Source organism: Pelophylax lessonae (genome assembly GCF_965119305.1).
Source record: "Pelophylax lessonae genome assembly, chromosome: 7".
Classification (NCBI taxonomy): Eukaryota; Metazoa; Chordata; class Amphibia; order Anura; family Ranidae; genus Pelophylax; species Pelophylax lessonae.
In genome coordinates, this window is record NC_138774.1 from 234623737 (window position 1) to 234647737 (window position 24001).

General features: G+C 42.5%; 1 protein-coding gene across 1 annotated transcript in view; it reads left to right on the top strand.

Annotated features, from left to right (window-relative positions):
- The window catches only part of MECP2 (methyl-CpG binding protein 2), a 73627-nt gene that overhangs the window by 10645 nt on the left and 38981 nt on the right, over positions 1 to 24001 (top strand). The gene's annotated exons all lie outside the window — the stretch shown is intronic.

The window sequence follows — 24001 nt, forward strand, 5'->3', positions numbered from 1 at the left end:
GATGTCCATAGATGTAAAGATTTGCTGGGAAGAATGAGTAAAATTCATGGATTCCCTCATCTGTTAAAACGGTGCGGATCGGAAATCTCCAGCTGACCCCTATTGTAATCTGAACAGTGCCTGCATTTGATTGGCTACAGTTGCTGTTTTGTCCGTTTAGTAATATTCAGATACCTGTGTGAGCACACTTATGACTTGTTCTAATTAAAGTGCACCTTGCAAGATGATTCAAGGTCCATTTATCTGGCAGCCCCCCCCCCCCCCAAAAAAAAAAAAAAAGATTGCAGAGCAGCATTGTTGATTGGGGAAGGTAGTGTTTCAGACTGCTGGAAATCTATAGTGTCCTGCCAGCCCTGGGCAGCTTAATATAGTGGTAAAGAAAAAATATAGAAACAAAGTTCTCCCTTACTAGGGACCAACCGATATCGTCACACGGTATCCGTATTTGAGCAGCGGTCTGTCAAATGCAAATTTTTGGGGAAAAGATACACTGAATTTAACCGTTTGCCGACTGCCAACAGCAATATTACTGCGGCAGTGCGGCTCCCCTGCGTCCAGTCACGTAGTACTACGTCACTGGAGTGCATGTGATTCCGGTGGTTTAGACACAGCGGGAGACGGTGTGCGGGAGGAGAGGTGGCGGTGGTGGCCGCCTTCCTCCTCCGATCATCCGGGAAACGGAGAGAAGACTCGCCTGCTTAGGTAAACAAAGCAGGCGGATCTTCTCTGACAGGCAGGGACAGATCATCAGTTACAGCTAAGCTAAAACTGCGATCTGTCTGTGTCTGTCACAGAACCCCGCCCACACAGTAAGCATATAGACATACATTAACCCCTTTGATTACCTACAGGGTTAACACCTTCCCTGCCAATGGCATTATCACAGTAACAGTGCATATTTTTAGCACTGATTACTGTAATGTCACTGTTACCGTACCCCCAAAAATGTCAGAGGTCCGATCTGTCCGCCACAATGTCGCAGTCCCGCAAAAAATCGTAGATCCCCGCCATTACTAGTAAAAAAACAATAAAAATGACAGAAATCTTTCCTGTAGTTAGTAAACGCAATAACTTTTGCGCAAACCAATCAAAATACGCTTATCTCAATTTTTTTTTTTACCAAAAATGTGTAGCAGAAAACAAATTGGCCTAAAATGTTAAAACATTTTAGATTTTTTTTTTTTTAATTTTTTTGGGGAATGTCCTATAGCAGAATGTGAAAAATATTGTTTTTTTTTTTTCTTCACAATTGTCGCTCTTTTGTGTTTATAGTGCAAAAAATAAAAATCGCACAGGTGACCAAATACCACCAAAAAAAAAAAAAGCTCTATTTGTGGGGAGAAAAGGACGTAAATTTCATTTGGGTACAGCATTGCGCGACCGCGCACTTGTCCATTAAAGTAACGCAGTGCCGAATCGCAAAATAGGGCCTGGTCAGGAAGGGGGTAAAACCTTCTGGGGCTGAAGTGGTTGAAGAAAAACTAAACCGTAAAGTTAGCCCAATTTTTTGTATATTGTGAAAGATGTTACGCCGATTTAAATAGATACCCAACATGTTACGTTTTAAAATTGCACGCACTTGTGGATTGGCGACAAACTATGGTACTTAAAAATCTCCATAGGCGACCCTTTAAAACATTTTAATGGTTACCAGTTTAGAGTTACAGAGGAGGTCCTTTGCTAGAATTTATGCTCTCACTCTAACGATCGTGGCTATACCTCACATGCGATTTGATCACAGTTTATATTTGCAGGCGCGACTTACAAATTAGTTTTCTGAGCATGAAGGGACAGGGCGCTTTAAAAAAAAAAATGTTTTTTATTTTTACACTTTCGCTTTTAAAAATAAAAAAATTCTGGTCACTTTTATTGCTGTCACAAGGAATGTAAACATCCCTTGTAACAGTAATAGACAGTGCCAGGTAATCTTTATGGAGGGATCAGGGGTCTAAAAGACCTCAAACCCCTGCTCTGCACTTCAAAGTATTCAAAACTTCAAGATTGGCGTTTTTGAATACTTTGGATACCATTGGCTGCTGAGTTAACTGGAAGTGACATTGTGACATCACTTACGGGTTACTACATTGGAGACCCAATCAAAGCGGATTCCAGCTTTTTTTGGGTCTCCAAGCAGCCGGCGGACGTGGGGTTTCCTGTTGGGACAGAAGACCCAGGTGGAGCTGCGGAAGGCGGCGGGACGTCCCTTCCCGCTGTTTGTGATAACGGCCAATGGGCTGCTTAGGGATCTAGCTGCAGGCATCACCCCCGGTACAACCACTTCCTCAAAATGACGTACAGGTATGTGATTTTGCAAGAAGTGGTTAAATTATGCAATTGTAAATATAATAAAAATGTAATTGTAGTTTTGTATTGCAAGTTTTATCAACATTCTGGGTAGAAATGACTGGTTGAGGACATTTACATAATATTACAGGCATAAAGTTTACCTGCACCATTGTTGCATCTGCTTGTCCTAGGGACCATTGTCTTTGGTACACAAAGTGAGAAAATGGAAAAGTGGAAATCAAAAACTCTAAAGTTGTCACAGGAACAAGGAAGGAGAAAAAAATCTTTCAATGAGTACAGGAGGGGATATTCCTTACTTTAGAGAGATTTCTTCTTTATGTTGTATCTCTGGGACAGGAAGTGAAGGGAAATCTACCGAACATAACCTAATAATTGGGGTCTTACCCATTCCCTCCTTTTCCAAAACCTAAAAGAAGCTTGTGCTTTGGACACACATGTTGTTTTAGAGTAACCCGATTATTTGAATGGGCTGCCTAATGCACCAAAAAAAGGTGCTGCATTTTTGGCAGTGCATTGCACAATAGTATGTTGTTAAAGTGCTTTGTGTCATTCCGAATGAATGGCACCACATCACAACATTGTGTGTAACACGCATTAGCATGGTGATGCAAACAAAACTCCCGATGTGAGCATTGAATTGTGCCAAAGGTTAACAGAATAGCTGAACAGTGGCTGCATCTGATTGAATGCAAGTGCTGTTCTGCCAACAATTTCCCACCTGGCCCCTTCAAATTTTCAGTCAAAGGATGTTGGGTGGATTGGTGCCAATAGGGCCACCCACTGGTTGAATTATAGCCTCTTTGTTATGAACCCAGCTGAACTTCACTCAGTGTTAGACCCGATTTAACCATCAGTATTTAACAATCAGTATTTTTTTGCAAAAAAAATTACTTAGAACCCCCAAACATTATATATATATATATATATATATATATATATATATATATATATATATATATATATATATATATATATATATATATATATATATATATATATATATATATATATATATATAATTTTTTTTTTTTTTTTGCAGAGACCCTAGAGCAGTGATGGCGAACCTTGGCACCCCAGATGTTTTGGAACTACATTACCCATGATGCTCATGCACTCTGCAGTGTAGTTGAGCATCATGGGGAAATGTAGTTCCAAAACATCTGGAGTGCCAAGGTTCGCCATCACTGCTTTAGAGAATAGAATGGAGATCATTGAAATACTTTGTCACATCTTATTTGTCATTCAAACACAATTTATTTGGAAAAAAATACACTTTTTTGAATTAAAAAATAAGAAAACAGTAAAGTTAGCACAATTTGTTTCTATCATGTAAAAGAGAATGTTACGGCGATTTAAATTGATACCTAACATGTCATGCTTCAAAATTGCGCATGCTCGTGGAATCGCGACAAACATTGGTACTTAAAAATTCCCCTAGGCGACGATTTAAACATTTCTACAGGTTACCAGATTAGAGTTACAGAGGAGGTCTAGGGCTGGAATTGTTACTCTCACTCTAACGATCGTGGCGATACCTCACATGGGTGGTTTGAACACCGTTTACATATGTGGGTGCGACTTCTGTATGCGTTCGCATCTGCGCTAAAGCTTGGAGGGACGGGGCGCTTTAAATTTTTATTTAATTTTTACAATGTCTCTTTAAAACAATTTTGGTTTTGATCAATTTTATTCCTATTACAAGAAATATCCCTTGTAATAGAAATAAGCAGGACAGGTCCTCTTTAATGTCCGTTCTGGGGTCAAAAAGACCTCCGATCTCACATCTATTCTTAAAAGCCAACAAAAAATGTCATTTTGGCCCTTTTAGGTCGTTGGGAGGAAGTGACATATGACAACGACGTCACTCCAGTCCCCCCAAGGCCATATAATCGAGTGGGGGCTATCTTGCCCTTACTCAAATTCCTGCCTTGGACCTTAAAGGGCCGGATCGATTTCCCTGCTATGGACGGCTCCTGTAAGTGGGGAAAATGACCGGGAAGCGGCAGGAGGGGGGTGGGCACCTCTCCCACCGCCTGTAAAAGGGATCCTGCGCTGCTGGGACCACTCTTATGTTAAAGAGGACTGGGGTTATGGCTGTAAATACACGGTGGGTGATCCAGAAGTGGTTAAAGTGAACTTTTGATGGTCGGTCTGCATTAAATGCCCTACTGCTATGTGGTTGTAAGAAAATGCTTTGTATGGGTATGTTGATCAACTAAAAGATAAAATACACAATTTTTCACTTGAACTATAATTTATGGATGTGTTGCTTTTCACACATTCTTATTTTGCAAATTATACCAGGTTCAAAGTACAGTACTTTGTTTTTGACACCAGGAATCGAATGTGCAGCTACCAGTACTGAAAAAGTTCCCTGTTGGACTGGTTCACAATTGTGGTACCACATCCCTCGATTTGATTTTACTAGTAACAAAATTAACAGGATGGGACTTTAACAATACCAATCATCCAAAACCTATTAAAAGTCTTTTTGTTCTTGTTCATTAAAATACTACTAAATGAGATTCAGTACCATTACAGAAATATTATTTTTGCATCATTTAAAATTATCTGTAAAGGTATTTTTCTCTTTTCATCTCCTAACCTACTGAGCGGCTTATATAAGGCAAGCAGTAGGTTTTGAAACCGGAGGATTATGTGTTTAAAGAGAAGTATGTTTTATTGTATGGTACCATGTTAGGCACGTGCTAACATACTGTAGCTCAAATGTGTGATTCACCCCTTAATGTAACTAGCCTCTGACCTAAGATGAAAACAAATGTTATAAGAACATTTATTATTTTTTTCTAATCATTAGTGGGTCAAATCAACATTCGTTTTCAACCGTGTAACAGGTAAATTCAAAGGAGCATGATGAAAAATGTATCTGAAATGAACTCATTTTTAACCATGTATGTATGTGGTTTTCGTTCTGTAAAGTCCATTAGTTCAAAAGTCAAATGTTAAAAGGAAATCAAATCTTTTGAATGTTCTGAGACTTTTTAAACGAATCTTCAGAAAAGGTAAACTAACGTTGTACACCTTTCCAAACCCCTGGTAACCGCTGTCCATGGGCACTGAGCTCTCAGTTCCCACACAGCTGGTGCAGCAGTCCAAGGATACGAAATCTCTGCTCTTCTCCCTCTTCTCTGTGCAACGCTTCTGGGTTGGATCAGAGCAATGCTTTGTCGGCTCTGACCAGTCAGAATCAATCTGATCTGTCCTGAAAGTGCTGCACAACAGTGTTAATTTTGTTTTGCGGAAATCATTTTCGTCATAATTTTTAGCATGTTTCCAGTGACGAAAACGGAACAAAATTGTAAGGGAGGGCCTTTTTTTTTTTTTTTTTTTCAATGGTATTATTAGATGTTATTAGATTTTTACTCCAGGAGTATATGAGTTTGCAAATTCTAGAGAAATGCTTAAATAATGCATTCCATTTTAACTAAACCCATTCAATTTTAGTCAACTAAAATGTACTGGAGATTTTAGTTGACTAAAACAGAATCAAAATTAAGACCGCTGCACAGAGGAGGAGGAAGAGCTGGGATTTCAATTCCCTGTGTTGCTGGTACCAGCTGTGTGAGCACTGACAGCTCAGCACCCATAGAGGTAAGCACAGCAGGGACCAGAGGTGGGGAGGGTGTACCGTGTTAGGCCATATGCACATACAGCTCTTTTGAACGTCTTTCTCCTGCATTAGAAAAAACGCCAACATTTTAGGTGTTTGACTTTTTTTTTCTGCTCCTAAACACCTCTCTATGTTAACATATGTGTCTATGCACTTACAGTTGTAGGGGTGTTTGTGGACAGAAATATAAATGCATCAAAATCACATTCAGGAGATGAGTATTTGGACAGAAGAACTTCCGACACACCTAAATGCATGTAAAAGCGCCCTAACGCAAGCCCTGATCCTCCTCTTCTCAGATCCCCCACTGACACTTCTGGCCCCTCCCTTCTGGCAAGTGCTCCCAGATCAAGCAGCTTGCTTGGCCCCGCCTCCTCTCTCCTCATTGACTCACAGGTTGTGATTTACAGTAAAGGGAGCCAATGGCCAGGAGCGCTGACGGGACCTAAAAAAGAGGAGGATCGGGGCTGTTTGTTTAAAAAAAAAAAATCTGCTTTTAATATCACTTTAAACACTTTTTGAAATGTTAATAAACGTTTTTTTTCTACTTGGTGCAGGTGACCAGTTCTTGTTATTAAGACATTAGACCCCTGATGTTATCTCTGCGCTGTCTGTAAACACAGACACATGACCTACCTGTGATAATATGTATTTTTATAGGCATATAAATGTACATTATGATTCACATGCATACTAGCTCATTATGCCTTTGTCTTTCAGGTTTTTCTTTTTTTTTTTTCTGAGGTTTACAACCTCTTTAAAGTGTAGTTACACCTTTTCAGAAAATAAAAAGGTGAACAAATACCTTACAGCCTCCCCGCCCCCCCCTGCTCCACACTGTACTTACCTTCTTGGATGATGAGCTGTTGGTGCTCAAGGAACTGGTGCAGCGGTCCAAGGATTTAAAATCCCCACTCAATCTCATTCTTCTTTCTGCAGCACTTCCAGGATGGGCCAGAGCAATTCTGACTGGACAAAACAGAGCAGTGCTCTCATCCAGTTTGTCCTGGAAGTTCTGCAGAAAGAAGGGGGAGACAAGTAGGGATTTCAAATCCCCTGGACCACTGCATTGGCTATGTGGGCACTGACGGCTCATTCCCTACTTAGGTAAGTATGTTGGGGACCAAGGGAGGGTGTATGGTGTACATCTTTTCATTTTTCTGAAAAGGTGATCTCATCTAACCCTTGAAATAATGAACAGAAATCAAAGTATGCAACTCAAAGTAATTATAAAAGGATATTTCATAACAATTGCTGTATTCTAATTAAGATAGGTGACCGATTCTTTTCTGTTAACCGAAAAAAAGGTAAATAAATTGACAAGTGCAGATTAAATAATATGCTTGCAAGGGAGATTTGTTTTTTCAAAGTTGAATAATTGTTTTATTTTTCCTTTTTCATCTCATCTCAATATTGACAAACTTGCTTCTTTTATATCTATGTGATGTCAGATGCTTGTGGTAGTCTTTCAAATAAAGGGGTGGGCAGTGGTATTGTTATGGTTTTCATTCTGCACAGCTGCATTTCTGTGAAACAATGTTTTCATCTAAAATTGAGGTTAAATGGGTTTTCCTGTGTGAAATGTGTGTGCATCATATGCATTTTGCAGCAATTATACAGGAACTAGATCAAAGCATATGTTGTCAAAAACAGTGCATCAACATGATGCTATAAAAATGACTTGATCTATTCTGTGTCCTAAGTGATAAAGAGCTGGAAAAATAAAAAAGCTGTTATATTTCACCTACAGCAATAAGGCCTCATGCAAACAGGATGTTTTTTTTTTTTTTTAACTCTCCTAGAAGCCAGCAGCATTTTTACAAGCTTTTAGAAGCTAATAGTCATCAGCTTTTTGGACGTTAATTCATTGGCCAGAATAAATTATTTATTTTGGCCATTGAAATTAACTATTTGCTCAAGCACTAGCTCCTGGACACACTGGCAGAGTTTTTTTTCCCTGCCTCTAAAAGCTCCCGCCACTAAACGCTCATAAAATCCTATGTGTGCATGGACGCATGGAGGGGCATTTAGAAGCAGGAAGAAAAAAATCAGATGCCACCTAGAAGCAGCTGTAAAAATGTCCAGTATACATGAGACCGTTGTTGCTGTTAGTGTTCTTTGACTATTTATTATGTTTTTAGCGATTCACGGACCATAATTGCGTATTTGTTTTACTAAGAGAATTGTTTTCCCTATTGATTACTATTTTCTGATTATTCTTTCTGCATTTGTTGTCCTCCTGCATTTTCTGAAAAATATACATTTTCATTTTTTTCCTCCTTTGACCCACAAACCTAAAAGTTAGGTTTACCTTTGTAATTTAATTCCCTATGCAGTTAGGGGCCTCAGAACATTTAAAGCTGAATTGTGTAAAACTAAAATGTTCTACATTGCATTGGGGCTGTGTCTGCACTGCACGGGTTATCATAACGGCTTGATTGTGTCCAGGGAAACCAGGCACAGCAGTTTTACTTACCTAATCCTCTCCAGCAGGCTCCTCTGCACTGCTTAACTGGTCCCTGCAGTCTCTTCTCTCCTGTACTTGTGTGGTCTGAGGCCCTTCGAGATCATCAAAAACTGAACCAGAGACCATAACCCTGGATGTCAGTTTGCTGAGGAACAGTCCACTGCAGGACCAGAGGATCCCATAAAGTAAACATGATCATGCCATCCCTTAGACTAAGTGAGTAGTTAATGCTCGCCGTGTGGGCACAGCCTCACTGCAAGGGAGGAATTTCATTTTCCTGAGTTCATCTTTATAAACACTGTGTAGCTGCTTGTGATCTAAGATTCCTGTACTTTGGGCACATGTTCCCCGCATCACTGGAAAAAGCACTTTCCCTCTTTCAAGATCTGTGCGTGCGCAGTGCTCCCCCACCACGGAAGTGGCTGAGCTGTGACAGGAGGGAGACTTAAATGCGCATGCACAAGATTTAGGCCCCTTTAACACTGGTGCTCTTTTGCCATGCATTTCCAGGGCAACAAAAGTGCAAAAAAACTATTCCTTATTAAATCCTATGTAAGTGTTCACACTGCAGGTGCAGCGCTTTGAAAAGTCCTGCATGCTGCATCTTTGGTGCAATTTTTCAAAAGTGCACCAAAAAGGCACCTTTCATTGTAAGTCAATGGGAACTCATCAAAAGCATATCAGTCTGAAATGGACCTTAAGCTGCACAAAGGCACATCAGTGTGAAAGGGTCCTTAAGCCTAGGTTCACACTGACTTGCAGGTTTTCAAATTGTGCGAGTTCAGCTGAACTTGCGCGTTTTCAAACTGGCATTTCAGTCCGACTTCAGGGGAGGATTTGAGAGACATCTGTGCGGGTTCATACACAGATATCTATTGAAATCATCCCCGGAGTTGCCAATAGTACAGAAAATACTTTTGGGAATCGTTTGCGGCGCTGCACCGATTCGGATGTTGTATGTATGAAAACAAAACCGATTCACGTTTCAGTTCAACTCAGTTTACATTTTTTTTTTTTTTTTTTTTTTTTTACAACCAGGACTGTTCCCTGCTGTCAATGGGGGATTTCCCACTGACAGCAGGATGTAAACAAAATAGCCTGCTTTACCATTTTTTTTTTTTTAACCGCTTCAATACTGGGTCCTTTTCTGCCCAGGCCTTTCAGCGCTGTCACACTTTAAATGAAAGTTGCGTGGTCATGCAATGCTGTACTCAAATACATTTTTAAAAAAATAAAATTTCACACAAAAAGCTTTCTGTTGGTGAAATTTATTTACTGCTGGTTTTTTTTTTTTTTCTTTTTTTAAAAAAGACCAAAACATTTTTTTGTAAAAAATAAGTAATTTAACATTCAGCACTGATGGGCACAGATAGGCGGCACTGATGAGCTGGCACTAAAAAGCAGCACTGATTGGCATTACTGTTGGGGCTGCACTGATGATCAGTGCCCTGATTATCTGTACAGGTCTCCCCTGCCGCTGATCTCCTTTCCGCGCACACTGTCAGTGTGCGGAGAGGAAAGCCGAAAACTGGCATTTCCTTGTTTACATGTGATCAGCTCTGATTGGGCACAGTTGATCACATGGGTAAAGAGCCGCGTCATCGGCTCTTTACCGAGATCGGGGTTGCTCTGTGTCCCCGGGACACAGCACGTGTCCGCAATAGCTGGGCCCGCAATCGCAGGGCACGCAATCGCAGTGAGACTTGGGCGACGACATATGATGTCCTCAGTCTTTACGGTAGTTAGGCATCTGCCGACCACAATCAGTAAATATCCTGCGAGTAGGCGGCAGGTGAAGGCTTAGTGATGTACTTGTTAATCGCTTAACACATGCGCACTGGTGCAAACCCGTGATCGCTGTGTCCACCAAGGTGATCGGTACACAGCTGCTAGAGCGGCCAGGGTATCATGATCACTATGATTGGTCAAAGTGATTATATGATAACAGTGTCAACAAAACAGTCATGAATGGTTACCATTCATGACTGTTTTGGTTTCTATTGTGATGCTGTGGTTGGCTCACAGCTAATACATGGTCCCTGGGCTAATCACAGCACCCTATACTATGTGATTAGCTGTAGCCAATCAGATCACAACCGCAAGCAATCTTTCATGAATGAAAGCCATTCATAGCAGCTAAAACTATAGTTTATAACGGTGATCACTACTGTTCTATGCAATACACGTGTTTAAAAATAAAATAAAATTCCTGATCCTTTTTTTTTTTTTTTTTTTTTTTTTGATCATCTTTTTTAATTTTATATAAATAAAAATAAAAATCTCAGTGGTGATCAAATACCACCAAAAAATCTATTTGTTTGAAGAAAATTATATAAATTGCATTTGCGTACAGTATTCCATGGTTGCACAATTGCCAGCTAAAGTAACAAAAAATGGACTGGTCATGAAGGAGGTAAAACCTTCAAGAGGTCAAGTTGTTTAAAACAGTGTTCAGGTTGCCCCAGTGTGCCCCCCCCCCCTCCCCAAGCAAAGCACTTTATCCCCATGTTGACAAGGAAAAGTGTTTCCAACCCCACATCCCTAGCTGGTGGTTGTCGGGATGCAGGGGGCAGTGAATTATTGCAATCTGAAAGTTCCCTTTGACAAGGGGGTCCCCACATCCTCCCCCCTTATGTGATTGACTATGGGGTACATACTCATTCACCCAAAAAAATTACAACTGTAAGTAAACACACAACACAGTCTTTGACAAGTCCTTTCTTTAGAACAAAAAAAAAAAAACGTCCCCTGATGTAGATGCATTGTCAATCATGCCGTCCAACGATGTAAGTCAGGGCTTGACAAATTTGTTTGGAATCTAGGAGCCAGCTAAAAAAGTTAGCAGCCAGTTTTTTTTTTTTTTAACAACAAAGCTTTATTTTCAATGACGAAAATAACAGATCCTAAATTTAACCACTTAAGCCCCGGAAGATTTTACCCCCATTCCGACCAGGGGGTATTTTGCGATTCGGCACTGCGTGAATTTAACGCACAATTGCGCGGTCGTGCGACGCTGTACCTAAACGAATTTGACGTCCTTTTTTTCCCACAAACAGAGCTTTCTTTTGGTGGTATTTGATCACCTGTGCGATTTTTTGATCACGCGCTATAAACAAAAAAAGAGCGTCAATTTTGCAAAAATAGCAATATTTTTCACATTTTTTTATATGAAATTCCCCCCAAAAAAAATGTAAAAATCAAAATTTTTAAAAATTTTCGGCCAATTTATTTTATGCTACCTATGTTTGGTAAAAAAAATCGCAAAAAGCGTATTTTGATTGGTTTGCGCAAAAGTTATCGCGTTTACTAACAAAGGGAAAGATTTTTGTCATTTTTGTTGTTTTTTTTTTTAACGCGTAATGGCGGCGATCTGCGATTTTTTTTTGCGGTACTGCGACATTGCGGCGGACAGATCGGACCCTTGACTGACATTTTTGACACTTTTGGGGTTACCAGTGACATTTCTACAGTAATCAGTGCTATACATATGCACTGTTACTGTAAAAATACACTGGTAGTGAAGGGGTTAACTTTGGAAGGGAGGGGCTGTGTGTGTCCCTAGGGGCGTGGTTTCTACTGTGATTGGCTGTGGCTCTAGCTGTAAGGACACTGATCAACGGATCTACATACTAGATCCGTTTTATCAGTGTCTTTGCAGCGAGGAGAATGACAGGCAGTTTGTTTACACAAGCTGCCTGACATTCTCCCTCTCCCCCGCCGATCGCCGAGTGACCGGCGGACATCGGGTCCGCTGGTCACACGCGCGGGGGGGTCCGTGACCACGCGGGAGCGGGAGCGCGCCCCGGGGGGCGCGCGCTCGCTCCCTAGACCCTCACAAGCAAGCAACATAGCCCTACGTTAGTTTGCCTGTGAGGGGCTGACCGCCGACGTAGATAGTCGTGCTGCGGTCGGCAAGTGGTTAAACAGTGCAGCAAGGTTGGGGCGATAGGAGATCCAGTGACCAAGAGTAACATATGCCACCTTAGGCACCTACGCTAAGCAGAATCCACATGCTCAGTGGGGATCTCTCTGCTGATCCCCCGCTGAGCAGGCGGATGACAGGTCCTGTCCGCTCTGCTATGCAGACACAGCCCATTCTCCTCTGTGGGGCAATCAGATGGAAACGGACCGTCTGTTTCCATCCGATGCCATCCAATCCGATTCACTGGACGGATGGTAAATAGAACCACGATCCGTCTGTTTTTGGTGGACAGGATCGGATGGCGGCGGCTTGCCACTCCATAGAGACTGAAGGGTCCGATCAGGTCCGCCTGAAAAACTGACAGGCGGACCTGATCAGAAAGCCAGTGTGAAAGGGGCCATCGGCTGTGTGGCAGGGAGATGATGAAAAATAATAATTTTTTCTTTTTTTTTTTCCATAAAAGATTCTTATTGTGAGTAAGGGATTATAATGCAAAACAAAAGATCAACACATTGCAAGGAGATTACAAAATGCAATTTTTAAAGTAAGGCCCCTTTCACACGGTCCGCATTCCGTTGCGGACCGTGCTCTGCTCAGCGGGGATCGATCCGCTGATCTCCGCTGAGCCGGCGGATGACAGCTCCGTCTCTGCACTGTGTGCCGAGAGGGAGGTGTCAGAGCCCCGCTGCTCTCTATGGGAATCGGATGAGAGCGGACAGCTTGTCCGCTCTCATCCGATCTGATCCCCAGGACGGATGGAAAATAGGGTTTCCATCTGTCCGGATTTCACGGACAGGATCGGATGCGGATGGCAGCAGGTGTCAGCGGACATGTCACCGCTGACATCCGCTGCTCCATAGGGCTGAATGGGGCATCCGATCAGATCCACCTAAAAAACTGACAGGCGGATCTGATCGGAACGCCCGTGTGAAAGAGGCCTAACACTCTTTTGCAGAAGTGCGTAAATATGTAGAACACATTATCCTTCAACTTCCAGGAGAGAGAGGTGTAAAATGGGATTTAAAAATAAAAACAAATAACTACACTCCCTGCACACTTGCCTTTAAGCAAAGGGCGCCAGATGAAGACTGCAAAAACTTCCGTCTCTCCACCTTTTGGGAAGGAGAAGAGCGGCATTGAGAACAAGCAGTGGAAATTCCTTGCATTCCTAGTTACTATATAGCTGCTTGAATCCCTTCTGCTTGAAATAGAAATGCCAGCTGAAAATTTATATAGCAGGATGAGGTTGCCCTCAGCTGTAGGCCTCATCCCAGTATAACCACATCAATCCAAGAACTTCAGGTCACCCTACATTCAGGAAGGGCTTAAATAGCATTGTCTTTTAAGTAAAGAGAGGTCTATTTATAAATGTTTTCAGACAAGAGTCACACTTTTTGACCCCGGATTCTCTGTGTGAATGTTGAGTGAAAGTAAGGCTCTGTTCACATCTAGGCGTTTTGGGGCGTTTTTGGGGCGTTTTTCTGCTCTAGGATCAGCTCTCAAAACGCCCAACAAGACAAATCCTATTCATTTCAATGGCCCCTGTTCACATCTGAGCGTTTTGACGCTGTTTACAAAACGCCCAACGCTCAAAAAAGTACATGAGCTTCTTTTTGGGCAGATTACAGGCGTTTTCCATTGATCTCTATTCAATCTAAAAACGCCTGCACAAAAATCGCGGTAAAAATCGCGGTAAAATCGCGGTAAAAAACGCCGCAAAAATCGCGGTAAAATCGCGGTAAAAAACGCGCGAAAAACGCTACGCTCAGGTGTGAATGTAGCCTTATATGAATCTTTGGTTAAAATATTTATAAACAGACCCATTAATGTTGGGTTTCAGACAGTCTTTCTTCTGATTCCCTTGATGACTAGAAATCCTTTAAAACAAACTCTACACGCTCTTATCAATAGTGGTCACTAAAGTGTTTTGGTATCAGTTTGTATGTTTTCAGTGTCCTCCTTCTTCTTACTAATGTTGCATTGCTGTTCACGGAGTGAGAACATTACAGTAGCTTTTATTTTTGCTTGCATTGAAAACGATTGCTGATGCAGTATTTTCTATGTACCTTTTAGTATTTTGATTTTGCTCAGTTGTAGTATTGATCTTGCATTGCTTTTACTGCTTGGCTTTCACTCTTCTTAAAGTTGAACTCAAAGAAGATTAAAAAAAATGTAAATTAATTTAAGTATGTGTTCATTAAAAAATAATTAAAATAAATGAACATAGCCGAGTCTGCGAACAAAAACCAAATTCTAAGATCTTTTTAACCACTTCCCACTGCCCACCGTACATATATTGCGGCAGGGGCAGCCCTTAATGGCTGCCGGCCTCCCGCGATTGTCCAAGAGACTGACCGAACGGTAAACAAGGCAGACAGCAGCTCTGTCAGACAGGAAGGAGATTGAACACCGATCTCTCTCTCTTACTGCAGTCAGTCAAGTCCCAGTACAGTTAGAAAACACTCCTTAGGGACACACTTAACCCCTTGCTCATCCCTGATGTTAACCCCTTCCCTGCCAGTGCTATTTATACAGTAACAGTGCATATTATTTAGCACTGATCACTGTATTGGTGTCACTTGTCCTCAAAAAGTGTCAGTGTCAGATTTGTCTGCCGCAATGTCGCAGTCCTGCTAAAAATCGCTGATTGCTGCCATTACTAATAAAAAAAATAAATAAAAAGTCCATAAATTAGCCCATAGTTTGTAGACGCTATAGCTTTTGCGCAAACCAATTAATATACGCTTTTTGAGATTTTTTTTTTTTACCAAAACATGTAGCCGGATACAAATTGGCCTAAACTGATAAAGAAATGTTATTTTTTTACATTTTTTTTATTAAGAATGTTTTTGTTTTTCAGAGTTGTCGGTCTTTTTTTGTTTATAATGCTAAAATAAAAACCGCAGAGGTGATCAAATACCATCAAAAGAAAGTTCTATTTGTGGTGGGAAAAATGACATCAATTCTTTTTGGGTACATCGTCACACGACCACGCAATTGTCAGTTGGAGCAACGCAGTGCCGTATCGCAAAAAAAGGCCTGGCCTGGTCAGGGGGTAAAACCTTCCAGGGCTGAAGTGGTGAATACATATACTTGCTGTAAAAAGTTCTCCTTTTTATACCATAATCCTTGTGTACAATGTGTGGTTCCACATGTTCCTTTACCTACATTTGTAATGCATTTGGGGCGTGTTTGAAATGCAATTGTGTTGCACTTTTTGCCATTATTTCTGATCTTCTTTTTTTTTTTTTTTTTTTTTTTTACTGAGTTGCATTAACGTGCTTGCAGTGCGTTCACACGCATTCTAATATGTTTGTGTGAAAAAACGCAGCATCGTATAATATATATATATATATATATATATAATTTTTTTTTTTTACGCACCTTGTATACTAGGTTGCTTGAAATACTTTATATCTTTATTGCATATGTCTTTGTACTGCAATTACAAACCAGTTCAGTTGTATCTATATACGAGTAGCCCTTCATGTATATTTGTAATAAAGAGCATGTTGGTGAGTGTGTGGAGATATATATAATATATAACACAATATACTAGGGGGCTACATTGCAGAGCATAGTTTATTGCTTCATTAAAGAATAATCTAGCAACTTTTGCAGCAGTACCCTTTTAATTACTGACCTGTGTGTGTTTGTGTGTGTATTTTCATAATGTGAATCTAAAGGGCAACTGTTTCCCACCTTTTTTAAAGCAGACCTGCAAGGTAAAGGCATAATGTGCTAGTATGCATCGCGTACTAGCACATTTTGTAAAACTTGCCTGAAAACAAAGCCCTATAACGATGCAATGGAGGCAGCGTCCATCTTCACCCATCTTCCTTACGGATCCGCGGGCTCCAGCTGTGTGACGGGCCGGAGCCGCGATGACGTCACTCCCGTGCATGCGCGGAGTAGCTGTCCTTCACGGCACAGGTATCTGAAGGAACAGCACGGAAGGCCGTTCCTTCAGAGTGCATGTGCCAATGACGTCATTAGCTGCATGTAATGTAAATTTCTCCTTAAGGGCTGTTCACACCAGTTGCTTTTCAGTAAATTTTTAAAATGCTTCCAGAACACATGTATAATAATTGCCATGTATTCCAATGATCCTTATTTACTCCAGTGTGGTCAGTTCCAGTTTTCAGCAAAAGTACAACCTGCTGCATATTTTCATTCAGGGCCACATCAAAATACATCTAAGCACACATAAAAAAAAATAATTTGCCAAAAGAAAAAAGTGCACAGAATTCACTGTATTTTAACCACTGATGTCCTGGGCTTTCAGTGGAGATATCTGAATGATGCCTGCAGCTACAGGCATCATTCAGATATTTTTTTTTTATTCCCTGCACAGTAAAAACAGTCCTAGAGGCAGTTCAGCCACTTGATTGTTTTTACGTTCCCTCCGGTGCTTCTGCCGGCTTGCCAGTGTGATTGGCAAACTGGAGAAGAAATACGCCAGCCATCTCTGACTCTAGGCGTTTGGGTGCAACGTTATAATGTCACATCCGGCCCTGGCAGTTGTAAACACTGCTGTGTGTTGGGATGTAAAGGCTAAGATCTGTTTTTTTTTTTTGTGTTTTTTTTTTTTTTTATCTCTTGCTTTTTAGCTTAAAGGAAAGGTGTGGGGTCTTATAGATCCCAGATCTCTCCATAAAAAGTACCTTTGATGCCTTATTCCTATTACAAGGGATGTTTACATTCCTTGTAATAGGAATAAAAGTGATCAAAAAAAAATTTAAAGGGAAAGTGTGCCACTGACTTTTTTTTCTTCCCTACTCCTCTTTTCTGACTTTTTTTTTTTTTTTTTTTACTAGTTTTGCATTTGGTTAGGGTCAGCGTCACTACTGCTAGCATGAGGCGATACTTGGATCCTATAGAGGTTGCACAGGCAGTCTAACTCCTCCAGGATGGCACATCAATACGTGCCATTGGTTTGCTGTGTCTCCCAGCACAGCCTCAAGAGCATGGAGGAGATTCTAGGAGGGCTGGACAGAGCCGTAGAAAGTCCTTAACCCATCAGCAGGACCGGTCTCTGCTCCTTTGTGCAAGGAGGAACAGGATGATCACTGCCAGAGTCCTACAAAACTACCTCCAGCAGGCCACTGGTGTGAATGTCTCTGACCAAACAATCAGAAACGGACTTCATGAGGGTGGCCTGAGGGCCCGACGTCCTCTAGTGGGCCCTGTGCTCACTGCCTGGCACCAAAGAGCTCAATTGGCATTTGCCATTGAACATCAGAATTGGCAGGTCCCTCACTGGCACCCTTTGCTTTTCACAAATGAGAGCAGGTTCACCCTGAGCACATGTGACAGATGTGAAAGGGTCTGGAGAAGCCATGGAGAACATTATGCTGCCTGTAACATTGTTCAGTATGACCGATTTGGTGGGGAGTCAGTGGTGGTCTGGGAGGGGGGGGCATATCCATGGAGGGACGCATAGACCTCTACAGGCTAGACAATGGCACCCTGACTGCCATTAGGTATCGGGATGAATTCCTTGGACCCATTGTCAGACCCTATGCTGGTGCAGTGGGCCCTGAATTCCTTCTGGTGCACGACAATCCCTGGCCTCGTGTGATGAGAGTTCCTGGAGGATGAAGGAATTGATACCATTGAATGGCCCCCGCGCTTGCCTGACCTAAATCCAATAAAACACCTCTGGGAAATAACGTGTCAGTCCATCTGACGCCCCCAGGTTGTACCTTAGTCTATTCAGGAGCTCAGATATGTCCTGGTCCAGATCTGGAATGAAATACCCCAGGACACTATCGGTCACCTTATTAGGAGCATGGTCCGACATTGTCAGGCATGCATACAAGCACATGGGGGCCATACAAACTACATTTTGAGTTGCTGTAATGAAATTTCAGCAAAATGGACTAGCCTGCTGCATCATTTTCTCACTTTGATTTTCGTGGGGTCTTTGAATTCAGCCCTCGGTAGAGTGATAATTTTCATTTCCATCAAACAATGTGCTATTCTTTCGATCCTAACACATTACCTTGCAGTATCCATAGCAGTACAGATATCCAGCATTGTTTTCTCTCATTGAGATCTGATGTGTTTTTAAAGTGTTCCTCTAATATTATATATATATATGAACAGAATTCTAATTGCAACACTTTTGTTTTTGCCCCTATTTTTCATGACCTAAACTCAAGGATCTAAGACTTTCTATGTACACAATAGACCTATTTGTCTCCAATATTGTTCAAAAATCTGTCTAAATCTATGTTTGTGAGCACTCCTCCTTTGCCGAGATAATTCATCCACCTCACAGGTGTGGCATATCAAGATGCTGATTAGACAGCATGATTATTGCACAGGTGTGCCTTGGGTTACAGGTTAGGTACAGTGAAAACCGGGATTCAACCATGAAGAGAACACCTCTCCAAAGTGCCAGATGCCATTGAATGTGAGCATTTGCTGACTCAAGTGGGTTACAAAGATGAACTGCAGTCAGGTCGAGACCCTGATGAGGACGATGAGCTTTCCTGAGATGGTTTCTGACAGTTTGTGCAGAAATTCCTTGGTTATGCAAACCGATTGTTGCAGCAGCTGTCCGGGTGGCTGGTCTCAGATGATCTTGGAGGTGAAGATGCTGGATGTGGAGGTCCTGGGCTCGTATGGCTACACATAGTCTGCGGTTGTGAGGCCGGTTGGATGTACTGCCAAATTCTATGAAATGCCTTTGGAGATGGCTTATGGTAGAGAAATGAAAAATTCAATTCACAGGCAACAACTCTGGTGGACATTCCTGCAGTCAGCATGCCAATTGCACGCTCCCTCAAAACTTGTGGCATTGTGCTGTGTGATAAAACTGTACATTTTAGAGTGGCCTTTTATTGTGGTCAGCCTTAGGCACACCTGTGCAATAATCATGCTGTCTAATCAGCATCTTGATATGCCACACCTGTGAGGTGGATGGATTATCTCAGCAAAGGAGAAGTGCTCACTAACACAGATTTGTGAACAATATTTGAGAGAAATAAGCTTCTTGTGTACATAGAAAAAATCTTAGATCTTTCAGTTCAGCTCATGAAAAATGGGGGCAAAAACAAAAGGTTTGCTTTTTTATAATTTTGTTCAGTGTGTGTGTGTGTGTGTGTGTGTGTATTGTATATATGTGTCTTTTTTGTGACCACAAACACTCCCTCCTGCCATTCTGTATTATCCATTACTGCTTTTTTTGTTTTTTTCCTGTATTGATTGTGCCACTTTCCCATGCCTCTCCTCATTTTACTACTTTGTGTTAAAGGGGGAGTCCACCCTAACACTAAAATCTCTAAATCTAGAGGCATCCACGATCTAAGACTAACCTATCTAACCTTGAAAGGAGGAATCGGTATACATATCTTTTTTGAAGCTGCTCTGGTCCGGTCTCCAGCGGCAGAAGCTCTACAGAGGAGACAGCCGACAATGGAAATGAATGGCAAGTGACATCACCCATAAAGTTATTATGGGGCTTCTGTTGTCGGCTGCCTCTTCTGCACCTGCCTCCACAGCGAAGCCACAGCTGACAGCTCAGCATGGGAACAGAGTAGCTTCAAAAAAGATATATATATACCGATTTCTTCTTTACGGGGTTAGTTAGATAGGTCACAGTCTTCGATCATGGATGTCTGTAGATTTAGAGATTTTAGGGTTAGGGTGAACTTCCCCTTTAATTAGCTCAATTCTGTGCTAGTTGCAAAAAGTAGAAGTGAGATTGAAGAATTATTTTATTACTGATGAGTTACATCATGTTACCATCAAAAAGTTGCTCATGGCTACAAGTGCTGAGCTAACAATGTTCTGGCCTGTGAACATTTCGCTAATGTAGTTTTTAATTTACAATTTTCATTCCAGAATAAGTAGCTGCTGTACCACTTTACCGATATGCACCCTTTAAACTGAACATTTAAAATGTGTTTTAATGAAGTGTAAAAGTCACATAGGAGCATCTAGCACTGTTATTATAAACTAAATCTCAGTAAGTGCTTGGTGTAGAAATTGCAAGGTGAATCATATATATCCTGGTGGTTTTCATTTGACTTAATTCTAATACTTTATGAGCACAAAAATGAAAATGTGTACAATTGTTCAAGGTTAACAACCATACCATGCCTCTAAAAAGACTGTGTCTGATATCTCCTATTTTGGGGAACGCCTTTTTGGGGACTCCTTGGATGAGATTGTCAATGGTCTCACAGGGGGTAAGAGTACCCTTCTGCCCCAATCCGCGAAGGATAAAACACCCCGCGTGCGGCGGGGTCCTTCCTTCAAGGCTCACCAGGGGCTTTTTTGTGCCTCTGGGGCGCAGGAAAAAGGTAAGCCATTCAGAGCCTCCGGAGAGGACGGGACGGCTTGTTCGGATGAGTCCGAGTATAGCCAGTCTGGTTCGGATGACGGTTCATCCTCCGCATGAAGGGACACTCTCACCTTCGGGGCTGGGGGACAGTCTGTTTAGCCTTCCAGAACCCTGGGCATCTCTGGTTCAGGACTCATGGGTTCACAAACTAATTTGTTCAGGGTTCAAGACCGTATTTTGGTCTCGCCCGGCAGACAGGTTCTTTCCACCTTGTCTCCGTTCATCTCCGGGATCGTTCGTGGGCTCCCAGGGAGGGGGTGCGGGCTCCTCTTGCGCAGGGAGTGGTGGTGCTGTTTCCTCGGCAGGAAAGGTTTCGGGGTCTTTTATTCACCCCGGGTACCCTGAGGCTTCACCAAGGTTTGACCGGGGTGTTAGCCTTGTTCCCGCTCGGGATTGCGATCCTCGGTTGTCTCCACGAATTCCTGTTGAGCGGATTATCACCTGACCCTGTTGGGCGATCTGTTGCTCGTCCTTTCCGATCAATGTCCTGGAGTTCAGGGCGATCAATTTCTGCCTGCTCCTTGGACGTCTCGGCTGCACGGTCTCCTGGTTCGGTTGCAGTCCGACATTGCCACGGCTGTGGCTTACATCAATCATCAAAGGGGCACCTGGAGTGCCCGGGCGGCGAAGGAAGTGGCCGATATTCTGACTTGGGCCGAGGCGCACGTTCCAGTTATCTCTGCTGTTCATGTTCTGGGAGTGGAGAACTGACAGGCGGACTTTCTGAGTCGTCAGCCCTTGGATCAGGGGGATGGTCCCAGCATCCGGAGGTGTTTTGTCTTCTGTGTGCCCAGTGGGGGACACCGGACTGGGATCGGTTTGTGTCTCATCTCAACAAAAAGGTGGAAAGGTTCATGGCCAGGGCTTGAGACGCGGATGCCGTTAGTGGTGCCTTGGCACCAGTACTGGCTGATTTATGGCTTTCCCCCGATTCAACGGGTTCAATTGATTCTGGTGGCCCCAGAGGGTCCAGACTGGCCTCGTCAGTCTTGGTACGCAGACCTCGTAAAATGGTCTTCGAGCCTCCCTGGCGGCTACCTCTGAGAGAAGATCTGTTGTCTCAAGGGCCAATCTTCCCCCCTGCTTTACGGTCTCTGGCTTTAATGGCTTGGCGGTTGAAGGCCAGGTGTTGAGAGACAGAGGTCTCTCCGATGCTGTTATTCCTACCTTGCTGAGAGCTCGGAAGGCTACCTCCAAGGAAGATTTATCATCGCACCTGGAAGGCGTACATTGCCTGGTGTGAGTTGCAAGGGTTGCATCCTCGCTCCTTTTCGGTGGCGAGGGTCATGGCTTTCTTGCAGAAAGGTGTGGAGCAACATTTGGTGTTGGGCACTATTAATGGTCTGGTGTCGGCCTTGGCTATTTTCTTCCAGCGTCCCTTAGAGACTAATTCCGTGATTTGCACTTTTATTCAAGGGATGCGTCACCAGGCTCCTCCGGAGGGCTCCTTTGCCTCCGTGGGATTTGAATATGGTTTTATCCGTTTTGCAACGACCTCCCTTTGATAATATCAGAGTACTATCTATGCCTGTGTTGTCCCAGAAAGTTGCTTTTCTGGTGGCTATCACCTCTGCTCGCAGAGTGTAGGGATTGGCGGCTCTGTCCTGCCGTTCGCCTTATCTGGTCGTTCGTAGGGATAAGGTTGTTCAGCGACCTAACCAGTCTTTTCTCCCTAAGGTGGTGTCTGCCTTCCACCTCAATGAAGATATTGTTTTGCCTTCGCTTTGTGCGCAGCCCAAGCATCCCAAGGAATTTGCCTTGCATTCGTTGGATGTGGTTCGCTGATCAGGGTTTACCTGTCAGCCATGGCATCTTTTAGGAAGTCTGATTCCTTGTTTGTCCTTCCTGAGGGACCTCGGAAGGGTTCGGCTGCGTCCGCTGCAACCATTTCTGTGGCTCAGGTGTGTAAAGCGGCGTGGTCGTCTGTGCACACTTTTACCAAATTCTACAAGATTGAAGTCATGGCATCCTCGGATGCTTCCTTTGGCTGCAAAGTTTTGAGCGCTGCGGTTTGTTGAAGAGATGTTTTCTCTTCTTGGGGTGGATTTGTTCTGGGGTTTGCTCCTGTTGGTTGAGCTTTAGTTGCACTGTTGGCCATGTTTTTTTCTGGCCCTGTTGGCACGCTACCGTTGTTCTGTTGGTTGCGTCTTTTCCCACCCCTCGCACCTGCACTGCTTTGGGACATCCCAATAGTGATGAAACTTGGAAGAGGCTGCGTCTTCCTGTACTGCTTGCTACGAAACTGATTAGTAAGCTCTAAGTGTCTGAGGGTAATGTCGAGAGGGACAGCCCCTCAATTTTTTGATCACTTTTATTCTTAATACAAGGAACATAAATATCCCTTGTAATACAAAATAAGCATGGCAGGACCTCCTTTAATGTGAGATCTGGGGTCAAAAAGACTTCAGATCTCACATCTACACCAAAAAAGAAAAAAACATTTTTTTTTTTCATCTTGAAAAAAAAATCGGCTTTTTAAATCCGTTGCTAGGAAGCGGCGTATGACGTCTCTCTGGTCCTCCAAGGCCACCATAGAATCAAGTGAAGATTATCTTGCCCTCACTCTTCTGTCTGAGGAGACAGCAGACAGGATCGCTTCCCCCGCTGCCGGAGGGTCCGGTAAGCGGGGAAAACGACCGGGGGGGGGGGCACCCTTATGTTTAAGCGGACCACCCGCAGTTTCAAAAAATACCGGGGTTATGGCAGCTATCTGCTGCCATAACCCCAGTATTAAATGTCAAAGTACCGACGTAAAACGGAACTGGTTAAAAATCTCTATAGGCGACGCTTTAACCACTTTACCACCGGAGGATTTTGCTGTCTTGCGTCTGGGCCACTTTTTGCGATTCGGCACTGTGCGACTTTAACTGACAATTGCACAGTCGTGCGACGCCATACCCAAATGAAATTGACGTCCTTTTTTTCCCACAAACAGAGCTTTCTTTTGGTGGCATTTGATCACCTGTGCGATTTTTTTTTTTTTTTTTTTTTTTTTTTTTTTTTTGCGCTATAAACAAAAAAAGAGCGTAAATTTTGAAAAAAATAACAATATTTTTCACATTTTTTTATATGAAATTTCCCCCCCCCCCAAAAATGTAAAAATCAAAATTTTTTTAAATTTTTGGCCAATTTGTTTTCTGCTACCTATGTTTAGTAAAAAAAATCACAATAAGTGTATTTTGATTGGTTTGCGCAAAAGTTATTGCGTTTACTAACTAAGGGAAAGATTTTTTATTTTAACGAGTAATGGCGGCGATCTGCGATTTTTTTTTTTTTTTTTTTTTTTTTTTTTTTTTTTTTTTTTTTTGCGGGACTGCGACA